The 26464-nt window shown below is 45.7% G+C and overlaps 1 protein-coding gene across 2 annotated transcripts in view; it reads left to right on the forward strand.

The window, feature by feature from the left end:
* Positions 1-26464, forward strand: part of PRUNE2 (prune homolog 2 with BCH domain) — a 275764-nt gene that overhangs the window by 143189 nt on the left and 106111 nt on the right. The window contains exon 1 of one of the 2 annotated variants that reach the window (XM_075278147.1): positions 7936-8059. The exons of the other annotated variant lie outside the window; for it this stretch is intronic. The gene's annotated coding sequence lies outside the window, so the exon portion shown is untranslated. Of the gene's footprint in view, positions 1-7935; positions 8060-26464 lie in introns of those variants that run through there. 2 annotated transcript variants of the gene reach the window in all.

The following is a 26464-nucleotide window of genomic DNA, read 5'->3' on the forward strand; positions in this document are numbered from 1 at the left end:
TACTCCCAGATGCTTGGTGAAACTCCTGGTGTATGTGAGCCATCGGTTGGGTGCGGTTTCTCTGGCCAGCACCCGTCGGTCTCTATCTCCCAGTTTCGGGGGTCTGCCAACTCAGGGCACATTCCGACAATCACTGTTTACCTTCCAATTCATAATCACATAGACCATTGTCGATTTTGGGTAATTCAGTTCGCTTGCTATGTCCCTTAAGGATCGACCATCTCTGTGATACCCCACAAATCCCCTTTCTTGAAATTGGACAACTCTGCACTTCATGGCATCTTGCATGCGACTAATGCCAATGCACTAATGCCAATGCTGTTTTCTACATGATACAGTATTTAACGGTGGAAGGCTTGACACTGCACATGTATCTTTATTTACATGGGTGTCCAAATGCTTATTGGTAGACAATGTATTATTACGGATATCAACTTGATCAAGCTTGGATGAGTATACCATGATAGTTATGCTGAGATTATATTTGCAATAATTCATCTTTGTTAGTGTGAAGTTACATTTTACATTTGACCGACAAGATACATATTTCTACAGTGATGAGTCTCTTGCTCATCCGCTAATATTATCTTTCCATACATCAGTGTTTCTCCATAGCTAATGTTTTCCTACTATCTGCTGAGTTAGAGCTACTGTACTCCCCATTCTGAGATAACGTGCTTAAAGGGAGTGAATCATGGATGTTAATGGTTATGAGATAAAGACATGCCTTTAAAAGGCTATTCAACTACTACCTTCTCTTTTTAGATTTTCCCCTCCGTTCCGTTGTAACCCTGGTTAATAACTTTATGTAACAGAGCCCACGGAGCACCCTGGGCATTCTCCAGGGCCTATGAGCACCCCCCTGTGCCATACCTTTCATTCTGCCCCCTCCAGTGCTTGTGCTCCATCTGCTCTCCTGCTCCCCATATACTGTACCGCCCTTTTTCTCAAATCTCGCTATGGCAGTTCAAATATCAAGCATACTGAGCAGTATGCTCAGTTCTTCAGGGAGCTACACCAAATTGGCCGATGGACATGCGCTTTGTCTGATGGCCATTTTGGTGTAGCTCGCTAGAGAACTGAGCATACTGCTCAGTATGCCTGATATTTGAACTGCCAGAGCCTGTTGAGTGTTGTCATACTCATCCTTTCAGAAAAGTACACCCTTTCTGGCTGGCCTTGATTGCTCCATCAGACTCCATACCTAGACAACTTGACATCTATATTACCCATAATGGGCAACATTCTTCTCTCAAGGCGTACCTAAGGGGCTGTCTACAGTCCTCTATAACTCATCTGAAGAATCATTCTGCACATGAAGAACATGATCTGGTTACTGCTTGCACAGTCATTGAAGCGAACTATATGAGAGACCGCACTGACGAACACAAATACATCTGGATACAGTCTGCAAGAAAACACCTCTCTTATTTAAAAGAAAAAGAGAAACAACGCACTTTAACTGACAAAAATACTTTGAACAAGGGAATCAGTCCAGCAGCTTATTAGCACATCTTATTTATCAATCTACTGCATTACCTGCTTCACACGGGGCAAGAGGGGGTGGATTTGGGCGCTGAATCCACGTCATAATCCGCTCCCTCACAATAGTGGTCTATGTAGCCGCATGTTGCCTCTCACGGAAAAAAGCAGCGAGCTGCCCTTTCTTCAGGCGGATTTCGTGGCTGATTCATCCCCGGCGTCCGCCTCACGGCAGCACCCTCCGAATTAGGCACATTCATTTGGGCCTACTCCGGAGCAGGAAGCTGCAACTGTCGGAAGCCACGACAGTCGTGGCAGGTGCATTTTGGCCCTATTCTAATGCAGCTTCCAGTGTCAGAATCAGGACCAAGGTCCGGGCCTTAGGTATCAAACTGACACGGGCGGAGTGATTTTGTCCATGATATCTTGCAAGCAACCTTATATGCTTCACATGTACCAGTTAATCAAGAAAACTTCAAGACTTAAAATTTCCTCATTTGACTGATTCACGGGTGGTAATGCTAGAAGTGCAACCCGAGATGTTATTGCTCAAGTACTAACTCAGATTGGTACAGCTCGCTATGACAACTGGGCCTTAGTGTCCCCTAGATCAGGGGTCCACAACTGCTGGTCCGCGGACCAGTACCGGGCCACGGGGCATGTTGCAGCGGTCCTTGTACCAGCGGCGAGGAGTCAGCAGCGCAGCTTGGTTGTTGTTCTATGATGTACGGACTTCTTTTTTTTCTTTCCTATTTTCTTTTTCATTCTTTCTCTATGTAGTTCTCTGCCATGCGTTCCACTGTGGAACGCATGCGCTACTTCCGGTCGTCGGCAAGGCCGATACTGGAGGTGCTTTTCTACTATACCTAACACTGTTAGGTATAGGAGAAAAGCACCTCCGGTATCGGCCTTGCCGACGACCGGAAGTAGCGCATGCGTTCCACAGTGGAAAGCATGCTGATATGGAATGGAGACTGTTAGGCTAACAGTCTCCATTCCATATCAGCATGTGTTCCACAGTGGAAGACATGCGTCACTTCCAGTTTTCGGAGCTACCGATGCTGGGAGAGATTCTCTGCTCTTTCTTAATACTCTGGCCTAAAACCATTAAAAATTAGCAAAAAACAAACATTGCTGAAAAGCTTCTTTGAAAAGGGGGAAACAAACCAATGATGAGTCAGAGAAAGACTCCATGACTACCAAAAAAAAAGAAAGTTGCATTTAAAAGAAAATACCAAGAGTCCTACTTAAATTATGAGTTTATTGTGATTCACATGCCCCAAGCCCACTCTGTCTAATAAGTAGTGACTGGCTATCCAATGAGGCCATAAAGCCTTCCAAACTGGTTAGACAATTAGTGACCAAGTACCCTGCATTAAAAGACAAGCCTTTGGAGTTTTTTGAAAGAAAAAAACGAACACGAAGGGCAAAAGCAGTCATTAAAGGTCTCCATATCAACAAATATATCTGCACTGAGAGCATCATTCTTAGTGGCAAACTGCATTGCCAAGGCGAAGAAGCCCTTCACTATCGGTGAAGATTTGATCCTTCCTGCTGCTAAGAACATTTGCCGTGAACTTCTAGGAGAGGCTGCAGTTAAAAAAGTAGCGCAAGTTCCTCTTTCGGCTAGCACTGTCACTAGAAGAATAGATGAAATAGCAGAGGACAGTGATGAACAATTGATAGAGAGGATTAATGCATCACCGTGGTACGCCATCCAGGTTGACGAGTCCACTGACATTGACAACAAGGCAATGATGCTTGTGTATGTTAGATATATTTTTCAGGAGGATGTGTATGAGGATATTTTATGTGCATTATTGTTGCCAACCAACACCACAGGTGCAGAACTATTCAAATCTTTGGATGATTACATAGCGGGCAAACTAAACTGGTCTTTTTGTGTCGGTGTATGCATGGATGGGGCGGCTGCCATGACTGGACGGCTTTCTGGTTTAACTAGTCGGGTTAAAGAGGTAGCAACTGAATGTGAATCTACACACTGTGTGATCCACAGAGAAATGCTGGCTAGCCGAAAAATGTCACCTGAACTTAACAGCGTTTTACAAGATGTCATTAAAGTTATTAATCACATCAAAGTACATGCCCTGAATTCTCATCTCTTCGAGTAGTTCTGTGAGGAGATGGACACGGAGCACAAATGTCTTCTCTTACACACAGAAGTGAGAGGGCTTTCTAAAGGAAGAGCACTGGCCAGAGTTTTGAGTTACAAGAGCCGCTTCATAGATTTCTTTTAGAAAAAGAATCACCACTTGCAGCACATTTCAGTAGTACAGAATGGGTCACAAAACTTAATCTGTCACTTCAGGGGAGAATGACAACCATCTTTAAGTTGGCAGATAAAGTGGCTGCATTCAAAGCCAAGCTAGAATTGTGGGGACGGAGAGTGAAAATAGGAGTATTTGGCAGTTTCAAACATTAGCAGGGATTTTGGAAATGACTGAGCCTAGGGCCTAGGGCCTTCATTCTTTCAACTGTTGCATGACCACCTATCTCACCTATCTCAGCTTTTAGAACAGTTTGAGCATTACTTTCCATTCACAAGAGACCCGCAAACTAATAAGGAATAGATCTGCAACCCATTTGTGAACAAGCCAGGTGAATCGACCTTGTCCGTGCTGGAAGAAGACCAACTGCTTGAGATTGCAAATGACGGTAACCTTAAAAGTATGATTGACGCTTCAAATCTCCCAACGTTCTGAATTAAAATCAAGGCAGAATATCCTGATATCGCCTCAAAAGCACTGAAAACTCTGCTTCCATTTCCAACATCCTATCTTTGTGAAACAGGGTTTTCTTCAATGACGGCAACCAAAACGAGATTACGGAGTAGACTGAACCTAAGGAACACAGTTCGTGTGTCACTGTCTCCCATCACTCCTAGATGGGACCATCTCGTTGCAGGGAAACAAGCTCAGCGCTCCCCCTGATTCTGTCTTATGGTGACTTGAGTCACATTAAATATAATAAAAATTATATAGTTTGCACTTTCCCTTGTGTTTTCATATGTACATGAATCTAACCTACACCCCCATGCTTAACCCGCCCCCCCAACCACACCCCTTCCCACCCCCACCGGGCCATAGAAAAATTGTCTTGCTGAAACTGGTCCCTGGTGGAAAAAAGGTTGGCGACCACTACCCTAGATGCCCTATCTTCTTCAGACCCTGCAGAGTTTTGGCTTTGGCCTAATTTCCTGAAATGAATATCTATCCTACAACGTAGTCATAGGATCTCTATTTCCTTCAATGGTCTCCAGTGTACTCAGTTGTAGCTGCCAGAGGTTCACGCCAGGGTTGCCCACTCTCACCATTATTGTTTGCCATTGCAGTGGAACCACTGGTAATACAGCTCCAAGTGGATCCCATCTATAGTGGAATACCACATTTTATTGGTGAGGACCATGTGGGTCTGTATGCAGAAGACGTAATGCTCCTCTCTGACCTAAAGATTAACTGGGAAAAATCTTGCCTGAAGTACCTCTCTTTTAACTAGCACTTGCCTGAGAGAACCATTATCTGGAGCCTTACAGATATCACCAGATTTAAATATCTTGGTATTATCATTACAAAGAAATCATTGGATATGTTAGCTGCTAATGTCTTCCCTCTGATACTGTATGTCCAATCCAAAACCAAGATCTTGGCAAAACTACCATAATCTGTAGGTGAAAATGGTGATCCAGTCGAAATGTCTTTATATTCTTCCGCACATATTCTTTCTTATTCCTCACTTGTTTTTTTCAAACATTGGATTCAATTCTAATAATGTCTGTATGGGATGCTAGCAGATCTAAACTTCATCTGAAGAAACTTTAAGGTCCAAAATTGATGGTGGGAATGTCCTTTCCAAACCAGTACCTATATTACTGGGCAAGTCAATTGAGATATCTCACCCCGTGGTTGTGTCCTGACCTAAGAACTTATCCTGAGCATCGACTGGCGGATTGGATGGGTCTACCAACACTATAGCTAGTATTGAAAAAATTTATTTCACCTGTGTACTAACAACCATTAAACTGAAACTTTTGTGTAATGGCTGTGAGGGAGGGAAAACGTATATATCTACTGGTGCCATACTACAAAGAACCTACTGTAGCACCAGTTTCTACAATAGTGGCTATGATGGAAACGTGCCAGAAAACACAGTTACTTTGGCATAAGTTGAAAATACCTTGTATTACACGTGTTCTTAAAGATAAACGTATCCTCCTTTACCTGTCCTTTTGGCAGGACATGCTCAGATCTGTATACCACAGTTTAAAGTGGTTTAACCGGCAACCTCTATTAACTTGCTAATGCCATTCATTATATTTCCGTAGTGGCTAGATTGTGTGCCTGGGGGAAATGTAAGCCACATCATAGCTGTACTACATTTCCAGCATCTTTTACATTGGATTTCCGTACGCCCTTGCCACACTACTTTTTGGGAAAGTGGAGAAAATGGCTTAGAGTTTAGGGAAGCCCCAAAATTACAACATTTTATGTCTTGTACTCCAGTGTGCCTGTACCTTGATTTGGTATGGCCACATCAGTCCCTGGGCCAACGATGTGCTCACTTCTCAATAGGTGAAACACTGAATCAGTCAGTTGAATATCATTACTGGATGCACGCATTACTGTAAAGCGAAGTAACTAAATATATAAATAAAATAAAAGCAGTGGTGGCCGGGGAAGTGAATGTGACTGTAGGCACTACTCTAACACTGGACAATACTAAAGTTCATACCGTTGGTGGAGAACTGTACTGTCACGCTCAGTGCTGGGACCTCTGGAGCTTTCACTTATAAGTGAAATACTGATTAATTATAGACTCACTCCTGGACACAAAGTAACAGCAAAATGAGAAATAGCCCATAAGCCCATAAAAGCCCATTTTTAAATTGAATCATGCTTTACTCCACATATACTTTCTTACTTTCTATGTCTTGCATGGTAGGTGTGTGAAACTTACTGAAGAAGGGCAGGGTTTGTCAGAAAATGAGTTTGGCATTTAGATGTGACAGTCTGTGCCAAAATTTACATGCATTTTTTGGCAGAAAGTACTCCAACTCATGGGTGGTGTAAACGTAAACTGGACAGTGTAACATATTAAACCTGTGTAGTTAGTTTCCTCAGTTTCCTCTGTCTGAACCTTAGACAGTACTAGCACATATATTGTGAGAACCAATAAGTCCTTTTCAAGTTCAGGTACTCACGAGACAAAAACGTCCATCACTCAGTAATGTGTTTTTTTGGAAGACTGTCCCAACAAAAACACCTAAAATAGGGAGGTTTCTACATGGACATTACTGTTGGAGTCACAGTGCACCTCCCCCTGCTTTTAAAGGGGCTCTATCAGCAAAATCATGCTGATAGAGCCCCACATATGCGTGAATAACCTTTAAAAAGGCTATTCAGGCACCGCTAAAGTTATATTAAACTACCCCCCAGTTTTAAAATAATACCCTAAAAAAGAATGTTATCTACTTACCGAAGGTGTACTCTGGGCGGGCATTCAGGGTGTGTCTTCTTCTTCATCCACACCTCTTCTTCCTCCGATGTCCTCCGGTCCCGTCCTCCTCCGGCGCTCGCGAATTGACATTGATAAAAAAAATGCCCTGGGCGCGTGCGCAGTAGCATGCGGCTTCTACTACGGCTACTGCACATGCGCCCAGGCCATTTTTTTTTATCAATGTTAGTTCGCGAGCGCCGGAGGAGGACAGGACCGGAGGACATCGGAGGAAGAAGAGGCGTGGATGAAGAAAAAGACACACCCTGAATGCCCGCCCAGCGTGCATGATGCATAAGTAGATCGCATTCTTTTTTAGGTTATTATTTTAAAACGGGGGGTAGTTTAATATAACTTTAGCGGTGCCTGAATAGCCTTTTTAAAGGCTATTCACGCATATGTGGGGCTCTATCAGCATGATTTTGCTGATAGAGCCCCTTTAACGTGCAGGAAAAACCTGCAGCTTTACTGTATATTGACAAGCTGTATGGTGAAATCTATGGTAGTGCTGTAGATAGCAGCTTGTCTATGGCAGCTAACATGCTCCATGTGCAGCCTATGTTAGCATACAGCTATATAGCATAACAAGGATACTAAATTAGGTGATATATTTTGATATTATATCTTTTGATTTTAGTATTCATGGCTGCACAGGCTGTTTTGCAGGAATTTCAATACTCTGAAAATCACAAAATGCAGACCCATGACTCCAGAAGAGTGAGACAAAAAGCCTGGTAATACAGGGACAGCAAGACCTCAGTCTGTAAATAATGCATTCATTATTGAATGGGCTAGCATCATTGACAACCTCCATGACTCTGCAATGTCAGGTTTATTGAGTCCTCCTCAAACTGCCCTTCAAACCTCTGCATCTGTTTCTGCTTCCACTGCGTTTAGCTAGCTGCCAGAAAGCAGGTGATCATCTCTATTTAGATGTACCAATGATCATGTGATCAGAACATGGTGGAACGCTGTATTCCATGCAAAACAAAGAGGGATGCTGAACATACAGTAATCCTGTCCACAAAGTCTCAGCAGGAAGGGACACATCTCAAGCCTTTGCAAGGTAAATTCATGTTTACAAGAATGATGCAATTATTAACCCCTGCTTAAACAGGCTCTTTGTTTCTTTCTGACAAAAGAAGGAGCCGGGAGAATGAGAGAGAGTTGGCCGGATGCGATGCTTCAAGGCTTCGCTTCCTTTACATGCAGGCAGCTGTGTACTAATTCTAGATATATAATCTCTAGCCGCTTGATACTGATGCTTCATTTGGGGTATAGGATTTCATGGGATGTATTATGATGGACCATGTTTGATCCTATATTATATAATTTGTCTTCTTCATAGATTGTATTTTGTCTGCATCAAATCTTTCGTAATATATTGACATATGCTACTAGTACATGTACTGTGAAATTGACAATGGCTAAAGGCGATACAGGCAGCCTAGGATGCTTTTGTCCTGGCCTGTAAAATCCAAGCATCTAGCCATTTCCTACTCTTTGCATCATGTTGTGCTTCTTATTTGCATGTACAAATCAGACATATTTATTGTTCTAGAATGGAAATGAGAGAACTAGAACCTGTATAAATATTTTTATATAATGCTAAATAGTCAACAAATACTGTGCGGGGGTTGGTAAACATTAATAGAATTAACCCTTGCATGCACAAAGGTACTGATGCGTTGTGTGGTTGTTTTTTGAGCTGCAAGTTGACACAGTCGTTACATCCCATAATTTACATCCAGTACCACCATGATCTGTCATGGGTTAATTAACGTCTACTTCATGAAAATTGATATTGAGCTAAAAATATATAAAATAATTGTAGATAGCAAAACAGATTACTGCAGTGATTATAGAAATATGCTTTGGTATTGTCATACAGGGATTTCTTGTATTAAACTTTAATAGAGGTGTATGCACTCTTTAAAGCCCTGGCATATAAATTTGCCATAGGTTTGTAAATGGGGATCCACAGACTGAGCCACAGGAATGCCCACAGCTTTACATAGTGGGAATTAGGATTTGGACATGGATGCGGATTTGTCACTGAAAACAAGAGCAGTAATGGTTCACACATTTGGGATTGAGGTTCCTGGGACAACTTAAAGGGGTTGTCCGTGATATTTTAAAAAACCTACACATAAGGGTGTATGCACACTACGTAACGCCGGGCGTGTATGAGAGTCGTACACGCCGGCGTTACAGCAGGGCTGCCGAGCACTTCCCATTCACTTCAATGGGAGCGCTCGTAAACGCCGCTGTTACGAGCGCTCCCATTGAAGTGAATGGGAAGTGTTCGGCAGTCTGCTGTAATGCCGGCGTGTACGGCTCTCATACACGCCCGGCGTTACTCAGTGTGCATGCACCCTTAGGCTGAGTTCACACGGAGTTATTTGGTCAGGAATCCACCTCAAAATCAGCCTCCAAAAAAGCCTCCGGATAGAACCAAATTCCTGACCAGAAAACTCTGTGTGAACTCAGCCTTATAGTATAATGCTCAGTCTATTGAGATAATAAGGATGAGGCCCAACAGCGAGACGCAGCTAAAAAAAAATAGCTGTGGAATAAATAGCGGCGAATCTCAATGTATTTTTTCCACAGTGTTTTTTTCATTGCGCTTTTGATGCATTTTCCCCGCACTTTCTCCCAATTGCGCAGCTGAATGTAACCGGCCATGTTTTTAGAAGCGCGCACATTTTAGAGTTTGTGGCTGTTTCACATCTTTTTTTCCTGCAGTGTGCAGATGAGGTAAATTTGATTAAATTTCATTCACTTTGCTGGTTCCTTACACATTTTTTTTTTCTGTAGTAGCCAAAGACCTGTTTCTGCAATGTGAGGTTTCAGGTATTTATGGCCTATCCTGAGCATAGGCCATAAAAAAACTTTAACCCTGCACAACCCCTTTAATATGCCCCACACATTACCCCATCACTGCTCCCACACAATATAATGGCCCCATCACTGTTCCCCATACATTATGGGGGACCAGTGAAGTGGCCATAAAATATTTGTCCCAGACAACCCCTTAAAACAGGTTGTCTATAAACTGGAGTGATCGCTGTGGTGGCCACCAGGGAGGTGTTAAATAATTTTTTTTTTTTTAAAAAAAAAAGCCTACTCACCTGTCCCTCGCACCCCGTTGTCCCCGCCTGTGCCGGGTCTCATGGCCTCATTTCTGGAAATCCTGTACCTAATTGGTCTCAGCGATCACATGAGGTGCAGGACTCCCAGCATGGAGGCTCCGGCACGAAACCGAATAGACACTACCGGCGGACAACGGAGCACCAGGGACAGGTGAGTATTCTTTTTTTATTTATTTGTTTTTTATTTTACACCTCCCTCCCAGCACATGGGTCGCTCCAATTCCTGAACAACCCCTTTAAAGGATTTAGCCATGTTTCTAATATTGATGGTCTGTCCTTAGGATAGGCCATCAATATTACATATGCGATGATACAACAGCCTGGACCTCTGCAGATCAGCTTTTTCCAGGACACTTCAGCTACGGGTAATGGTAACATTTCTAGGAGCCATGCTGTTCACTTGCCATACAAGGTGTAGCAGTAGGTATATGTAGTGCACATGGTATAGTGCGTGAGTAGCATGGCTCCCAACATGTTATAACCTTTAACCACCCTGTCTCGGTACCGCTGATCTGCAGGGTCCTGGCGGTGGGCCCCTAGAAACAATTCCACTGGTGGGCCCTAGACACCCCAGTCCGACCCTGTAAACACCTGTCTCCTACTTTCTAAATAACATTATTAATAAAAAAAAAAATTTAAAAAAAAAGTATATTTACCCATATCCCTGGGGCGTTCATCTTACCGCCCCAAGCAAATTTTCTGGCGCAAAATAGCGCGGCGTATACGCTCGTAACTCCCATTGAAATCAATGGGATCTTTTTGAGCGCACAAACTCTGACACGCCGTATACGTGCCAGATCACGCTCCATTTTACATTATGTGAATGCACCAATGCAACACACCTGTTAGGACACAGCAAACAAGTGTTTATAACACCTAATAAAATAAGCCAGATTTCTGTTGCATTTGACTTAGTAAATATCCCCATTGTTCTTGTATGTCACATTGACCTCATATGACAAAACACAAAAGAAAATAATAATGAAATACTTACCAGAATATAAAGATATACAAGCTAAAATGAGCAACATGACCTTTCCTCTGTTCTCTTTGATGTATATGCAGCAAATAAACATGAAGAGAGACCGAAATGGCACAATGTCAAAAAACGGATTCACGCTTTTCCAAATGGATGGACAAACTTGATATAGTAACATAAAGTAGATGAACCAAACTTGATATACCTGTGTTTCTCAGAAAATAAGACAAGGTCTTATATTTTTCTTTTTTCCAAAAAAGGGGCTAGGGCTGATTTTCAGGGTAGGTCTTATTTTTCTGATTCGCACCAGATGAATCGTAAATTGGTTAGGGTTAGTGTTAGTAACCCTAGCTTACATTCACAATTGATGGTGCAGGGTCAGTGAGTCTTTAAACAAACTTACTGGCACTCTCTCTCTCTAAACACTTTTATGTGAAAGTGGCACTGTGCCCTCTCTATCTCCTCTCCTTTACGCTAAAGGGGAGGTGCTGTAGTGGAGTGGCTGCATCTGTGGGAGCGAGCAGGGGTTATACCTGACGTTTGGTCACATAGGTAACCAAGCCCAACGCATATTAGTGGCTGGGAGGCAGGACCCGGGGGCGACACTTGGAAGGGGGACTCGGGAAGCAGGGAGCGGTATGCTGCAGCAAGACTTGGGAGCTGGTGATCCAATTTTTCCCTGCCGTGACTGGAGATAGCAAGGCACTTGTCCATGATGGTTAGGAAATACAATATGCCTATTCTCCATCTCTGTGATGTCAGTGATGTCACGTGACACAACCTATCGCTGGAGGCGCTGACTGTAAATAGGGCTTATTTTTAAAGAAGGGTTTATATTCCAAGCCTACTCCAAAATCCCTGCAAAAATCACGATAGGGCTTATTTTCAGGGTAGGACGTATTTTTGGAGAAACAGGGTAGCAACATAAAAACTATAATCTTTTAGCAATGGTATGTCATAGATAATGCATTTCAGGTTTAGGACCGCTTTCTCAGATCTTACTGATGAATGCACAATAGTTACAAATGAGAATAGATATATGCCTCACATTTGGCACAGAGAAGGGGCAACAACATTATTTGATCTAACTCACAAATATAAAACATATACCAATAGTACCAACAGTAACGGTGTCAGTAGTAGAAGTAGTAGTACCAATAGCAACAATAGTAGAATCAAATCAAATCAAATAGGCCTTATTGGCACGTCCGAATGGATATTTGGCATTGCCAAAGCTAGTAAAGTGTTGGGGGGGGGGGGGACCTGGAGTTGAAGGGGAGAGTATGGGGGGGTGGAGTGGGGCGGCTGATTTGGGGTATAACAGTCCCTGGAGTCTCATCTTCCTTTTAGTTGGTGACAGCTGTATGGGGGGCGGTGATTTGGGGTATAACAGTCCGTGGAGTCTCATCTTCCTCTGGTTTGGTGACAGCTGGACACGTATTGGGCAGCGATCTCCACAGTGGCCTCTTCTTCTCCCAGTAGGATGTAGAGTTTCCTCTTCTCATCTGCAGATATGAAGTCTGGGATGTGGGCAGAGAGTCTTTGGTAGTAGACAGCCCTCACAGCTGAGTATTTGGTGCAGTGTAGCAGGAAGTAGGTCTCGTTTTCTAGGGCCCCCTGGTCACAGTGCTGGCACAGTCTGTTCTCCCGTGGCTTGTACGTCTGTCTGTGTCGCCCCGTCTCTATCTCCAGGTTGTGGGCGCTCAGTCTGTACCGGCTCAGGGTCTGTCTGTGTTTGGGGTGACGTATTCTCTCCAGGTAGGTGGCCATGGTGTAGTCCCTTTGCAGTGACTGGTACACAGTGAGTTTCTTGGAGTTATTTATTGTGCTTCTCCATTCCTCGATGTCCTCTGTTTCTCTCAATGACCCCTTTTATTTGAGCCTTGTTCAGGGCATGTTGGGGGTTTTGGCTTGGCAGATGGTAATAGTGTTGCCAGTAGAGGTGTACATACAGTGACACTAGCCAGCTGTTGCCTCACGAACTCACAATGACAACAGCACAACCCAATAAAGCTCCACATGGAAAATCACCCAGCTTTCCCAAACTTCCAAGTGGCAAATATTTGTATTTTTATTTTGTTAATTCCCCTTTATGTGTTAGAATTTTCCGCAGAGACCTGAAAGGTAGAGTATTTTTTAGCATACTTCGGCTTTTGACACTACCCTCTCCTGCTTAATGTCAGAAAAATGACTTGGATTCAGCTGAGGAGCCATACTACTTTTTACTTGGCGCTTCAGTTCTTGAACAGAGTTTTGGAAAATGTTTCTCTCTTAGCAGTTTGGATCATTTGCCTGTTTTATGTGAGATTGTGTTGACATTTCAGTTACAGTAGCTTAGTAACATTACATTTTTCTTTCTCTTTCTGCCATTTAAAATTTGTTCTGCTTTAGTTAATTTTTTGTAATTCTGTATACACTTTAATGAAATCCCATCTAAGCATATACAATAAGTATTTCTGCATCTCTTTTTTTTCCTGCAATTTGTGGATGTAGTTATTGAAATCTCATTTACTTTGTTTATACTGGAAAACATAATGTTTTTCTTTTAGCTCCTTTTCCATAGCATAAAACACTGTATTTCTGCAATGTGAGGCCTGACAATGGTTTACCAGATTCTCCCTTCACAGTGTGAATGGTGACAAAACTGTTAAGTCACATCACTAATTAAATAAACATGCAAATCATTTGGAGCAAATACCTCCATTAACCAGTTTATTTGTCTTTTACCTTAGTAAATAGGCTGCTAATGTTAATCTTTATGTACAGTGGAAACTGGAAAATTTCAGCTGTTTGACAAATATACTATGTACACCATCTTAAAATCACATTACACAATTACCAGGTGGACTGCGGGACAAACAACACTTCTGCAGGTCAGATAATCTGCAGATTCTTGTACAGAACAGACTCCATGTTATCTGTGTGTTTACTTATAGAGATAAGAGACCAGGCTTTATCAGCAAACTGCAATTAGTTGAATGATTGTCCTGCTGGCACTGAGTAAGTGACATCACTTGTCCTATCTCCCAGGTCTGTGGTTATAGCAATACTATGTAAACAATGGGAGGAATAAGGTCAAATAGCAGGCAAACAAAGCAGAATTTCTGAAACAACATATATAGGAAAAGTCTTCAATTTACATAAGCTACCAGTATAGATAGGATCCTTGATATGGGACAACTACTTTAATCCATTACCTATTAAAGCAAATAGAAATACCAATTAAAGCATGTTGGGTGTCTTTTGTATCTTTTGCATACAAAATACCTCTAAGAATCTGTTAGGTGGAAATCCAGTATATATATCATTTGCGGTCAATGTAAATATCCATTTCTGCCCTCACCTTACTCCAGAATATAGAAGTTCTGCTTTAGTACTTAATTTAAAGATTTGAACAGCGAGCAAGGCTATTGTGTTATATGGATGTTGTCAATTTAGCCACTCTCTTGATTGTCTGCACAAAATACTGAGCAACTGCAGTAGCTAGACCTGTCCTAGCGGTACTTCATAGCCAGCTGGTGAACCATTGGCTTTAAAGAGAACCTGTCATGTTGAACATGCAGCCTAAACTACAGACAGTGTCTCATAGAGCAGCTGTAGCTGAGCAAATTGGTGTAGATTTTTTTGTGGAAAGATTCTCTACTTTTAGTTCATTAATTTAAAACTCTGCTAATTCCAGGCTTTAGTGGTCCTGTACACAATCCAAGAAGCTATCCAGCTGAGACCAGTTGATAAAACTCAGCCTTTAAATCAGCATGATGTAAAATTACAAATCCATAGGATAGAAGAACGTATAAACGTAGACACTGTGGATCGCTAGTGTGTTTCAGGACAATAGGTCCCATAGTCATAGCAGGACTTGACATTTGAGTATGAAATGGCTGACAGTCACTGGCTGAGACTGCTCAATGAACTGTTACATGTGCAGAGAAAATTAGTTCATGAAGTCCTTTCCTCTGCACATGACTCTTCTAGTCTATGGGGTCCGTGTGCTTTCATAAGCTCACCGCTTGTCAATGTGTTCGGTATTCCGTTTGGGGGTCCCATTCAGACTCCCCGAATGGAATACCGAACGCAGATGTGAACCGGACCTAAGCTAAAACTTAAAAATGAGTAGCAGTTAAAGTGAATCTATACTCATAGAACAATAAATAAGACTACGCAGCATATCCTGCTCTATAACCTGTTGTTTGCAGCTCAGACTACACGTCAAGTGTAACGGCTTTCCTCTAACTGCAAGTCAAGCGACCCTACTAAACAAGGGTTCCCCTTGTAGCATCTGAGCTCTAGCAATCCCAACATTTCTCCACAGTTTTTTAGAATATTAAACGTCCATAGAACATTATGTGTTGTTTATGTGCTAACTATATAAATAACTAGTAGAGATGAGCGAACACTAAAATGTTCGAGGTTCGAAATTCGATTCGAACAGCCGCTCAATGTTCGTGTGTTCGAACGGGTTTCGAACCCCATTATAGTCTATGGGGAACAGATACTCGTTAAGGGGGAAACCCAAATCCGTGTCTGGAGGGTCACCAAGTCCACTATGACACCCCAGGAAAGGATGCCAACACCTCTGGAATGACACTGGGACAGCAGGGGAAGCATGTCTGGGGGCATCTAACACACCAAAGACCCTCTATTACCCCAACATCACAGCCTAACAACTACACACTTTACACACTCAATACCACCTCTCTGACAGTAGGAAAACACCTTGAAACATGTGTATTTGGCACTTGCAGTGAGGAGAGCTTGTCACCAGCAGTGAATTTGGCCCTTGTAGTAAGTTGAGGTTGGCACCAACATTTGTTTTGAAAATCAGGGTGGATTGAGCCTCTAACCAGCAGAGTTTGGGCAAATTCATGGTGGAGGGAGCCTCTAAACACCCCAGTTTGGGCAAATTCATGGTGGAGGGAGCCTCTAAAAACCCCAGTTTGGACCAATTCATGGTGGAGGGAGCCTCTAACCAGCCCAGTTTGGGCAAATTCATGGTGGAGGGAGCCTCTAACCAGCCCAGTTTGGACCAATTAATGGTGGAGGGAGCCTCTAACCAGCCCAGTTTGGACCAATTAATGGTGGAGGGAGCCTCTAACCAGCCCAGTTTGGACCAATTAATGGTGGAGGGAGCCTCTAAACAGCCAAGTTTGGACCAATTCATGGTGGAGGGAGCCTCTAAAAACCCCAGTTTGGACCAATTCATGGTGGAGGGAGCCTCTAACCAGCCCAGTTTGGACCAATTAATGGTGGAGGGAGCCTCTAACCAGCCCAGTTTGGACCAATTAATGGTGGAGGGAGCCTCTAACCACCCCAGTTTGGACCAATTCATGGTGGAGGGAGCCTCTAAACAGCCAAGTTTGAACCAATTCATGGTGGAGGGAGCCTCTAAAAACCCCAGTTTGGACCAATTCATGGTGGAGGGAGCCTCTAACCAGCCCAGTTTGGGCAAATTCATGGTGGAGGGAGCCTCTAAACAGCCCAGTTTGGGCAAATTCATGGTGGAGGGAGCCTCTAACCAGCCCAGTTTGGAGCAATTAATGGTGGAGGGAGCCTCTAAAAAACCCAGTTTGGACCAATTCATGGTGGAGGGAGCCTCTAAACAGCCCAGTTTGGGCAAATTCATGGTGGAGGGAGCCTCTAACCAGCCCAGTTTGGACCAATTAATGGTGGAGGGAGCCTCTAACCAGCCCAGTTTGGACCAATTAATGGTGGAGGGAGCCTCTAACCAGCCCAGTTTGGACCAATTAATGGTGGAGGGAGCCTCTAACCAGCCCAGTTTGGACCAATTAATGGTGGAGGGAGCCTCTAACCACCCCAGTTTGGACCAATTCATGGTGGAGGGAGCCTCTAAACAGCCAAGTTTGGACCAATTCATGGTGGAGGGAGCCTCTAAAAACCCCAGTTTGGACCAATTCATGGTGGAGGGAGCCTCTAAACAGCCCAGTTTGGGCAAATTCATGGTGGAGGGAGCCTCTAACCAGCCCAGTTTGGACCAATTAATGGTGGAGGGAGCCGCTAAACAGCCCAGTTTGGGCAAATTCATGGTGGAGGGAGCCTCTAAACAGCCCAGTTTGGACCAATTCATGGTGGAGGGAGCCTCTAAAAAACCCAGTTTGGACCAATTCATGGTGGAGGGAGCCTCTAAACAGCCCAGTTTGGGCAAATTCATGGTGGAGGGAGCCTCTAAACAGCCCAGTTTGGGCAAATTCATGGTGGAGGGAGCCTCTAACCAGCCCAGTTTGGACCAATTAATGGTGGAGGGAGCCTCTAAACAGCCAAGTTTTGGGAAATTCATGGTGGAGGGAGCCTCTAACCAGCCCAGTTTGGACCAATTCATGGTGGAGGGAGCCTCTAAACAGCCCAGTTTGGGCAAATTCATGGTGGAGGGAGCCTCTAAAAAACCCAGTTTGGACCAATTCATGGTGGAGGGAGCCTCTAACCAGCCCAGTTTGGACCAATTAATGGTGGAGGGAGCCTCTAAACAGCCAAGTTTGGACCAATTCATGGTGGAGGGAGCCTCTAAAAACCCCAGTTTGGACCAATTCATGGTGGAGGGAGCCTCTAACCAGCCCAGTTTGGGCAAATTCATGGTGGAGGGAGCCTCTAAACAGCCCAGTTTGGGCAAATTCATGGTGGAGGGAGCCTCTAACCAGCCCAGTTTGGACCAATTAATGGTGGAGGGAGCCGCTAAACAGCCCAGTTTGGACCAATTCATGGTGGAGGGAGCCTCTAAAAACCCCAGTTTGGACCAATTCATGGTGGAGGGAGCCTCTAAAAAACCCAGTTTGGACCAATTCATGGTGGAGGGAGCCTCTAACCAGCCCAGTTTGGGCAAATTCATGGTGGAGGGAGCCTCTAACCAGCCCAGTTTGGACCAATTAATGGTGGAGGGAGCCGCTAAACAGCCCAGTTTGGACCAATTCATGGTGGAGGGAGCCTCTAAAAACCCCAGTTTGGACCAATTCATGGTGGAGGGAGCCTCTAAACAGCCCAGTTTGGGCAAATTCATGGTGGAGGGAGCCTCTAAAAAACCCAGTTTGGACCAATTCATGGTGGAGGGAGCCTCTAACCAGCCCAGTTTGGACCAATTAATGGTGGAGGGAGCCGCTAAACAGCCCAGTTTGGACCAATTCATGGTGGAGGGAGCCTCTAAAAACCCCAGTTTGGACCAATTCATGGTGGAGGGAGCCTCTAAACAGCCCAGTTTGGGCAAATTCATGGTGGAGGGAGCCTCTAGAAAACCCAGTTTGGACCAATTCATGGTGGAGGGAGCCTCTAACCAGCCCAGTTTGGACCAATTAATGGTGGAGGGAGCCTCTAAACAGCCAAGTTTGGACCAATTCATGGTGGAGGGAGCCTCTAAAAACCCCAGTTTGGACCAATTCATGGTGGAGGGAGCCTCTAACCAGCCCAGTTTGGGCAAATTCATGGTGGAGGGAGCCTCTAAACAGCCCAGTTTGGGCAAATTCATGGTGGAGGGAGCCTCTAACCAGCCCAGTTTGGACCAATTAATGGTGGAGGGAGCCGCTAAACAGCCCAGTTTGGACCAATTCATGGTGGAGGGAGCCTCTAAAAACCCCAGTTTGGACCAATTCATGGTGGAGGGAGCCTCTAAAAAACCCAGTTTGGACCAATTCATGGTGGAGGGAGCCTCTAACCAGCCCAGTTTGGGCAAATTCATGGTGGAGGGAGCCTCTAACCAGCCCAGTTTGGACCAATTAATGGTGGAGGGAGCCGCTAAACAGCCCAGTTTGGACCAATTCATGGTGGAGGGAGCCTCTAAAAACCCCAGTTTGGACCAATTCATGGTGGAGGGAGCCTCTAAAAAACCCAGTTTGGACCAATTCATGGTGGAGGGAGCCTCTAACCAGCCCAGTTTGGACCAATTAATGGTGGAGGGAGCCTCTAAACAGCCAAGTTTGGACCAATTCATGGTGGAGGGAGCCTCTAAACAGCCCAGTTTGGGCAAATTCATGGTGGAGGGAGCCTCTAACCAGCCCAGTTTGGACCAATTAATGGTGGAGGGAGCCTCTAAACAGCCAAGTTTTGGGAAATTCATGGTGGAGGGAGCCTCTAACCAGCCCAGTTTGGACCAATTAATGGTGGAGGGAGCCTCTAAACAGCCCAGTTTGGACCAATTCATGGTGGAGGGAGCCTCTAAACAGCCCAGTTTGGGCAAATTCATGGTGGAGGGAGCCTCTAAAAAACCCAGTTTAGACCAATTCATGGTGGAGGGAGCCTCTAACCAGCCCAGTTTGGGCAAATTCATGGTGGAGGGAGCCTCTAAACAGCCCAGTTTGGGCAAATTCATGGTGGAGGGAGCCTCTAACCAGCCCAGTTTGGACCAATTAATGGTGGAGGGAGCCGCTAAACAGCCCAGTTTGGGCAAATTCATGGTGGAGGGAGCCTCTAAACAGCCCAGTTTGGACCAATTCATGGTGGAGGGAGCCTCTAAAAAACCCAGTTTGGACCAATTCATGGTGGAGGGAGCCTCTAAACAGCCCAGTTTGGGCAAATTCATGGTGGAGGGAGCCTCTAAACAGCCCAGTTTGGGCAAATTCATGGTGGAGGGAGCCTCTAAAAAACCCAGTTTGGACCAATTCATGGTGGAGGGAGCCTCTAACCAGCCCAGTTTGGACCAATTAATGGTGGAGGGAGCCTCTAAACAGCCAAGTTTGGACCAATTCATGGTGGAGGGAGCCTCTAAAAACCCCAGTTTGGACCAATTCATGGTGGAGGGAGCCTCTAACCAGCCCAGTTTGGGCAAATTCATGGTGGAGGGAGCCTCTAAACAGCCCAGTTTGGGCAAATTCATGGTGGAGGGAGCCTCTAACCAGCCCAGTTTGGACCAATTAATGGTGGAGGGAGCCGCTAAACAGCCCAGTTTGGACCAATTCATGGTGGAGGGAGCCTCTAAAAACCCCAGTTTGGACCAATTCATGGTGGAGGGAGCCTCTAAAAAACCCAGTTTGGACCAATTCATGGTGGAGGGAGCCTCTAACCAGCCCAGTTTGGACCAATTAATGGTGGAGGGAGCCTCTAAACAGCCAAGTTTGGACCAATTCATGGTGGAGGGAGCCTCTAAACAGCCCAGTTTGGGCAAATTCATGGTGGAGGGAGCCTCTAACCAGCCCAGTTTGGACCAATTAATGGTGGAGGGAGCCTCTAAACAGCCAAGTTTTGGGAAATTCATGGTGGAGGGAGCCTCTAACCAGCCCAGTTTGGACCAATTAATGGTGGAGGGAGCCTCTAAACAGCCCAGTTTGGACCAATTCATGGTGGAGGGAGCCTCTAAACAGCCCAGTTTGGGCAAATTCATGGTGGAGGGAGCCTCTAAAAAACCCAGTTTGGACCAATTCATGGTGGAGGGAGCCTCTAACCAGCCCAGTTTGGGCAAATTCATGGTGGAGGGAGCCTCTAAACAGCCCAGTTTGGGCAAATTCATGGTGGAGGGAGCCTCTAACCAGCCCAGTTTGGACCAATTAATGGTGGAGGGAGCCGCTAAACAGCCCAGTTTGGGCAAATTCATGGTGGAGGGAGCCTCTAAACAGCCCAGTTTGGACCAATTCATGGTGGAGGGAGCCTCTAAAAAACCCAGTTTGGACCAATTCATGGTGGAGGGAGCCTCTAAACAGCCCAGTTTGGGCAAATTCATGGTGGAGGGAGCCTCTAACCAGCAGAGTTGTGGGAAAGCAGGGTGGAGGGAGCCTCTAACCAGCAGAGTTGGTGGAAATCAGGGTGGAGGGAGCCTCTAACCAGCAGAGTTGGGGGAAATCATGTTGGAGGGAGCCTAGTATTAGCAGAATTGTGCAACGCTTATGGTGGATGAGTATGAGGATGCGGAGGAATTGGAGAGGTTGAGTACAGACATGGAGTTTCATGTTGGGGTGCTTTACACAGGTGGGCACAAAAATGAAGGCTCTATCCAGTGGTGGTTCATTTTTATCAAAGTGAGCCGGTCGGCACTCTCAGCTGACAGACGGGTGCGCTTGTCAGTGATGATGCCACCGGCTGCACTGAACACCCTCTCAGATAGGACGCTGGCGGCAGGACAGGACAGCACCTCCAAGGCATATAGGGCAAGTTCAAGCCACAGGTCCAACTTCGACACCCAATACGTGTAGGGCGCAGAGGGGTCGGAGAGGACAGGGCTGTGGTCGGAAAGGTATTCCCGCAACATGCGCCTATACTTCTCACGCCTGGTGACACTAGGACCCTCCGTGGCGGCACTTTGGCGAGGGGGTGCCATCAAGGTGTCCCAGACCTTAGACAGTGTGCCCCTCGTTTGTGTGGACCGGTGAGAACTTGGTTGCCTACTGGAGGAACTGCCCTCCCTGCCGCCAACGTCACATGTTGGAAACATCTCCATCATATTCTGCACCAATTGCCTGTGGCAAGCATTGATGCGATTGGCCCTCCCCTCTACCGGAATAAAAGACGAGATGTTGTTTTTATACCGGGGGTCAAGGATAGCAAAGATCCAGTACTGGTTGTCCTCCATGATTTTGACAATACGCTTGTCGGTTGTAAAGCACCCCAACATGAACTCAGCCATGTCTGCCACAGTGTTAGTTGGCATGACTCCTCTGGCCCCACCGGAAAGTTCAATCTCCATTTCCTCCTCATCCTCCATGTCTACCCATCCGCGCTGCAACAATGGGACGATTCGAAGTTGCCCGGAAGCCTCCTGTATCACCATCACATCATCGGACAACTCTTCTTCCTCCTCCTCCTCCTCCTCCATTAAACGCAGTGAAGCGGACAGATGTGTGGACCTACTCTCCAGCTGTGACGGATCGGATGCTATCCCTAACTCCTCTGTGTGATCTGAGTTATCCCTGATGTCAATCAGGGATTCTCTCAGAACACACAAGAGCGGGATTGTAAGGCTCACCATCGCATCCTCAGAGCTCACCCTCCTTGTGGACTCCTCAAAGACCCGTAGGATGTCACAAAGGTCTCTCATCCATGGCCACTCATGGATGTGAAACTGAGGCAGCTGACTTTGTGGCACCCTAGGGTTTTGTAGCTGGTATTCCATCAAAGGTCTCTGCTGCTCAACCACTCTATTCAACATCTGAAACGTTGAGTTCCAGCGTGTGGGGACGTCGCACAAAAGCCGGTGTTGTGGCACATGCAGGCGTTGCTGGAGAGATTTTAAGCTAGCAGCGGCTACTGTCGACTTGCGAAAGTGGGCGCACATGCGCCGCACTTTCACCAGTAGCTCTGGAACATTGGGGTAGCTCTTTAGGAAAAGTTGCACCACTAGGTTGAAGACGTGGGCCAGGCATGGAACATGTTGGAGTCCGGCAAGCTCCAGAGCTGCTACCAGGTTCCGGCCGTTATCACAAACGACCATGCCTGGGCCCAGGTGCAGCGGCTCAAACCATATTGCCGTCTCATCGAGGAGGGCATCCCTCACCTCGGAGGCAGTGTGCTGTCTGTCCCCCAAGCTGATCAGCTTCAGCACAGCCTGCTGACGTCTACCAACGCCAGTGCTGCAACGTTTCCAACTCGTAGCTGGGGTCAATCTAACAGCGGAGGAGGAGGCGGTGGTGGAGGAGGAGGCGGTGGCGGAGGAGGAGGCGGTAGAGGAGGAGGAGGAGGGGGGTGTTCTTCTCGTGTCCCTGCCAGGAATGTTAGGCGGGGAGACGAGGTACACCGGGCCAGTTTGGGAAGCAGTCCCAGCCTCAACTACATTCACCCAGTGTGCCGTCAGTGAAATGTAGCGTCCCTGTCCGCATGCACTTGTCCACGCGTCGGTGGTCAAGTGGACCTTTGTGCAAAGCGCGGAACTAAGGGCCCGCCTGATGTTGAGTGACACGTGCTGGTGCAAGGCGGGGACGGCACACCGGGAGAAGTAGTGACGGCTAGGGACGGCATAGCGAGGTGCCGCAGTTGCCATCAGGTCCAGGAAGGCGGGAGTTTCAACAAGCCGGAACGCCAACATCTCCTGGGCCAGCAGTTTAGCGATGTTGGCGTTCAAGGCTTGCGCGTGTGGGTGGTTAGCAGTGTATTTCTGCCGCCGCTCCAATGTCTGAGAGATGGTGGGTTGTTGTAAAGAAACGCCTGATGGTGCCTTTGATGGTGCAGGAGAAGGAGATAAGACAGGACCAGGGGAGGATGAGGTAGAAGTCAACAAAGTGGCGGAGGCAGATGAAGTGGTGTCCTGGCTCGTCCTCTGGAGTGCATCGCCAGCACAGTCAGCAGTGGCAGTGGCAGAGGCAGAGGCAGTGGCAGAGGCAGTGGCAGTGGCGTGAACGGCAGGCGGCTTTTGTCCTGCCGTTGCTGCCTGCCACTGATTCCAGTGCTTGGATTCCAAATGACGGCGCATTGAAGTGGTGGACAGGTTGCTCTTCTCAGAGCCCCTAATCAATTTCGAGAGGCAAATTGTGCAGACAACACTATATCTGTCCTCGGCGCATTCCTTGAAAAAACTCCACACCTTCGAGAAACGTGCCCTCGAGGTGGGAGTTTTTCGGGCCTGGGTACGAACTGGAACATCTTGGGAGATTCCGGGTGTGGCCTGGCTTCGCCTAAGCTGCTGACCTCTGCCTCTGCCTCTAGCTACCCTTTTTGGTGCTGCACCTGCCTCAACATCCACACTACTTTCCCCGCTTGACATCCCCCCTGTCCAGGTCGGGTCAGTGTCCTCATCATCCACCACTTCCTCTTCCAACTCCTGTCTCATCTCCTCCTCCCGCACAATGCGCCGGTCAACTGGATGCCCTGACGGCAACTGCGTCACATCATCGTCGATGAGGGTGGGTTGCTGGTCATCCACCACCAAATCGAACGGAGATGGAGGAGACTCTAGTGTTTGAGCATCTGGACACAGATGCTCCTCTGTTAGGTTCGTGGAATCGTGACGTGGAGAGGCAGGTTGAGGGACAATGAAAGGAGCGGAGAACAGCTCTGGGGAGCAGGGACAGTTTGGGTTATTGTTCTGTAAAGCTTCGGAATTTTGGGAGGAAGGAAGACAAGACTGTTGGGTAATAGGAGGAGAGGAGGCAGAGTCTGACTGGCTGCTGGACAATGTGCTGTAAGCGTTCTCTGACAGCCATTGCAAGACCTGTTCCTGGTTCTCGGGCCTACTAAGGTTTGTACCCTGCAGTTTAGTTAATGTGGCAAGCAACCCTGGCACTGTGGAGTGGCGCAATGCTTGCTGCCCCACAGGAGTAGGCACGGGACGCCCTGTGGCTTCACTGCTACCTTGCTCCCCAGAACCATTCCCCCGACCTCGCCCACGGCCTCGTCCACGTCCCTTTCCGGGAGCCTTGCGCATTTTGAATTCCTAGTTAGAAATTGGCACTGTATACCAGTAGTAAAAATTGTGGGTGCACGTAACCCCAATATATTCTTTGAATTCCCAGTCAGACACTGGCACTATATGGCAGTAGCAAGAAATGAGGGTATTTATAACCCCAATATATTCTTTGAATTCCCAGTCAGACAATGGCACTGTATACCAGTAGTAAAAATTGTGGGTGCACGTAACCCCAATATATTCTTTGAATTACCAGTCAGAAACTGGCACTATATGGCAGTAGCAAGAAATGAGGGTATTTGTATTCCCAATATATTCTTTGAATTCCCAGTCAGACAATGGCACTGTATACCAGTAGTAAAAATTGTGGGTGCACGTAACCCCAATATATTCTTTGAATTCCCAGTCAGACACTGGCACTATATGGCAGTAGCAAGAAATGAGGGTATTTGTATTCCCAATATATTCTTTGAATTCCCAGTCAGACAATGGCACTGTATACCAGTAGTAAAAATTGTGGGTGCACGTAACCCCAATATATTCTTTGAATTCCCAGTCAGACACTGGCACTATATGGCAGTAGCAAGAAATGAGGGTATTTGTATTCCCAATATATTCTTTGAATTCCCAGTCAGACAATGGCACTGTATACCAGTAGTAAAAATTGTGGGTGCAGGTAACCCCAATATATTCTTTGAATTCCCAGTCAGACACTGGCACTATATGGCAGTAGCAAGAAATGAGGGTATTTGTATTCCCAATATATTCTTTGAATTCCCAGTCAGACAATGGCACTGTATACCAGTAGTAAAAATTGTGGGTGCACGTAACCCCAATATATTCTTTGAATTCCCAGTCAGACACTGGCACTATATGGCAGTAGCAAGAAATGAGGGTATTTATAACCCCAATATATTCTTTGAATTCCCAGTCAGACAATGGCACTGTATACCAGTAGTAAAAATTGTGGGTGCACGTAACCCCAATATATTCTTTGAATTACCAGTCAGAAACTGGCACTATATGGCAGTAGCAAGAAATGAGGGTATTTGTATTCCCAATATATTCTTTGAATTCCCAGTCAGACAATGGCACTGTATACCAGTAGTAAAAATTGTGGGTGCACGTAACCCCAATATATTCTTTGAATTCCCAGTCAGACACTGGCACTATATGGCAGTAGCAAGAAATGAGGGTATTTGTATTCCCAATATATTCTTTGAATTCCCAGTCAGACAATGGCACTGTATACCAGTAGTAAAAATTGTGGGTGCACGTAACCCCAATATATTCTTTGAATTCCCAGTCAGACACTGGCACTATATGGCAGTAGCAAGAAATGAGGGTATTTGTATTCCCAATATATTCTTTGAATTCCCAGTCAGACAATGGCACTGTATACCAGTAGTAAAAATTGTGGGTGCACGTAACCCCAATATATTCTTTGAATTACCAGTCAGAAACTGGCACTATATGGCAGTAGCAAGAAATGAGGGTATTTATAACCCCAATATATTCTTTGAATTCCCAGTCAGACAATGGCACTGTATACCAGTAGTAAAAATTGTGGGTGCACGTAACCCCAATATATTCTTTGAATTACCAGTCAGAAACTGGCACTATATGGCAGTAGCAAGAAATGAGGGTATTTGTATTCCCAATATATTCTTTGAATTCCCAGTCAGACAATGGCACTGTATACCAGTAGTAAAAATTGTGGGTGCACGTAACCCCAATATATTCTTTGAATTCCCAGTCAGACACTGGCACTATATGGCAGTAGCAAGAAATGAGGGTATTTGTATTCCCAATATATTCTTTGAATTCCCAGTCAGACAATGGCACTGTATACCAGTAGTAAAAATTGTGGGTGCACGTAACCCCAATATATTCTTTGAATTCCCAGTCAGACACTGGCACTATATGGCAGTAGCAAGAAATGAGGGTATTTGTATTCCCAATATATTCTTTGAATTCCCAGTCAGACAATGGCACTGTATACCAGTAGTAAAAATTGTGGGTGCACGTAACCCCAATATATTCTTTGAATTACCAGTCAGACACTGGCACTAT

Source organism: Leptodactylus fuscus, chromosome 1, assembly GCF_031893055.1.
Source record: "Leptodactylus fuscus isolate aLepFus1 chromosome 1, aLepFus1.hap2, whole genome shotgun sequence".
In the NCBI taxonomy this organism is placed as follows: Eukaryota; Metazoa; Chordata; class Amphibia; order Anura; family Leptodactylidae; genus Leptodactylus; species Leptodactylus fuscus.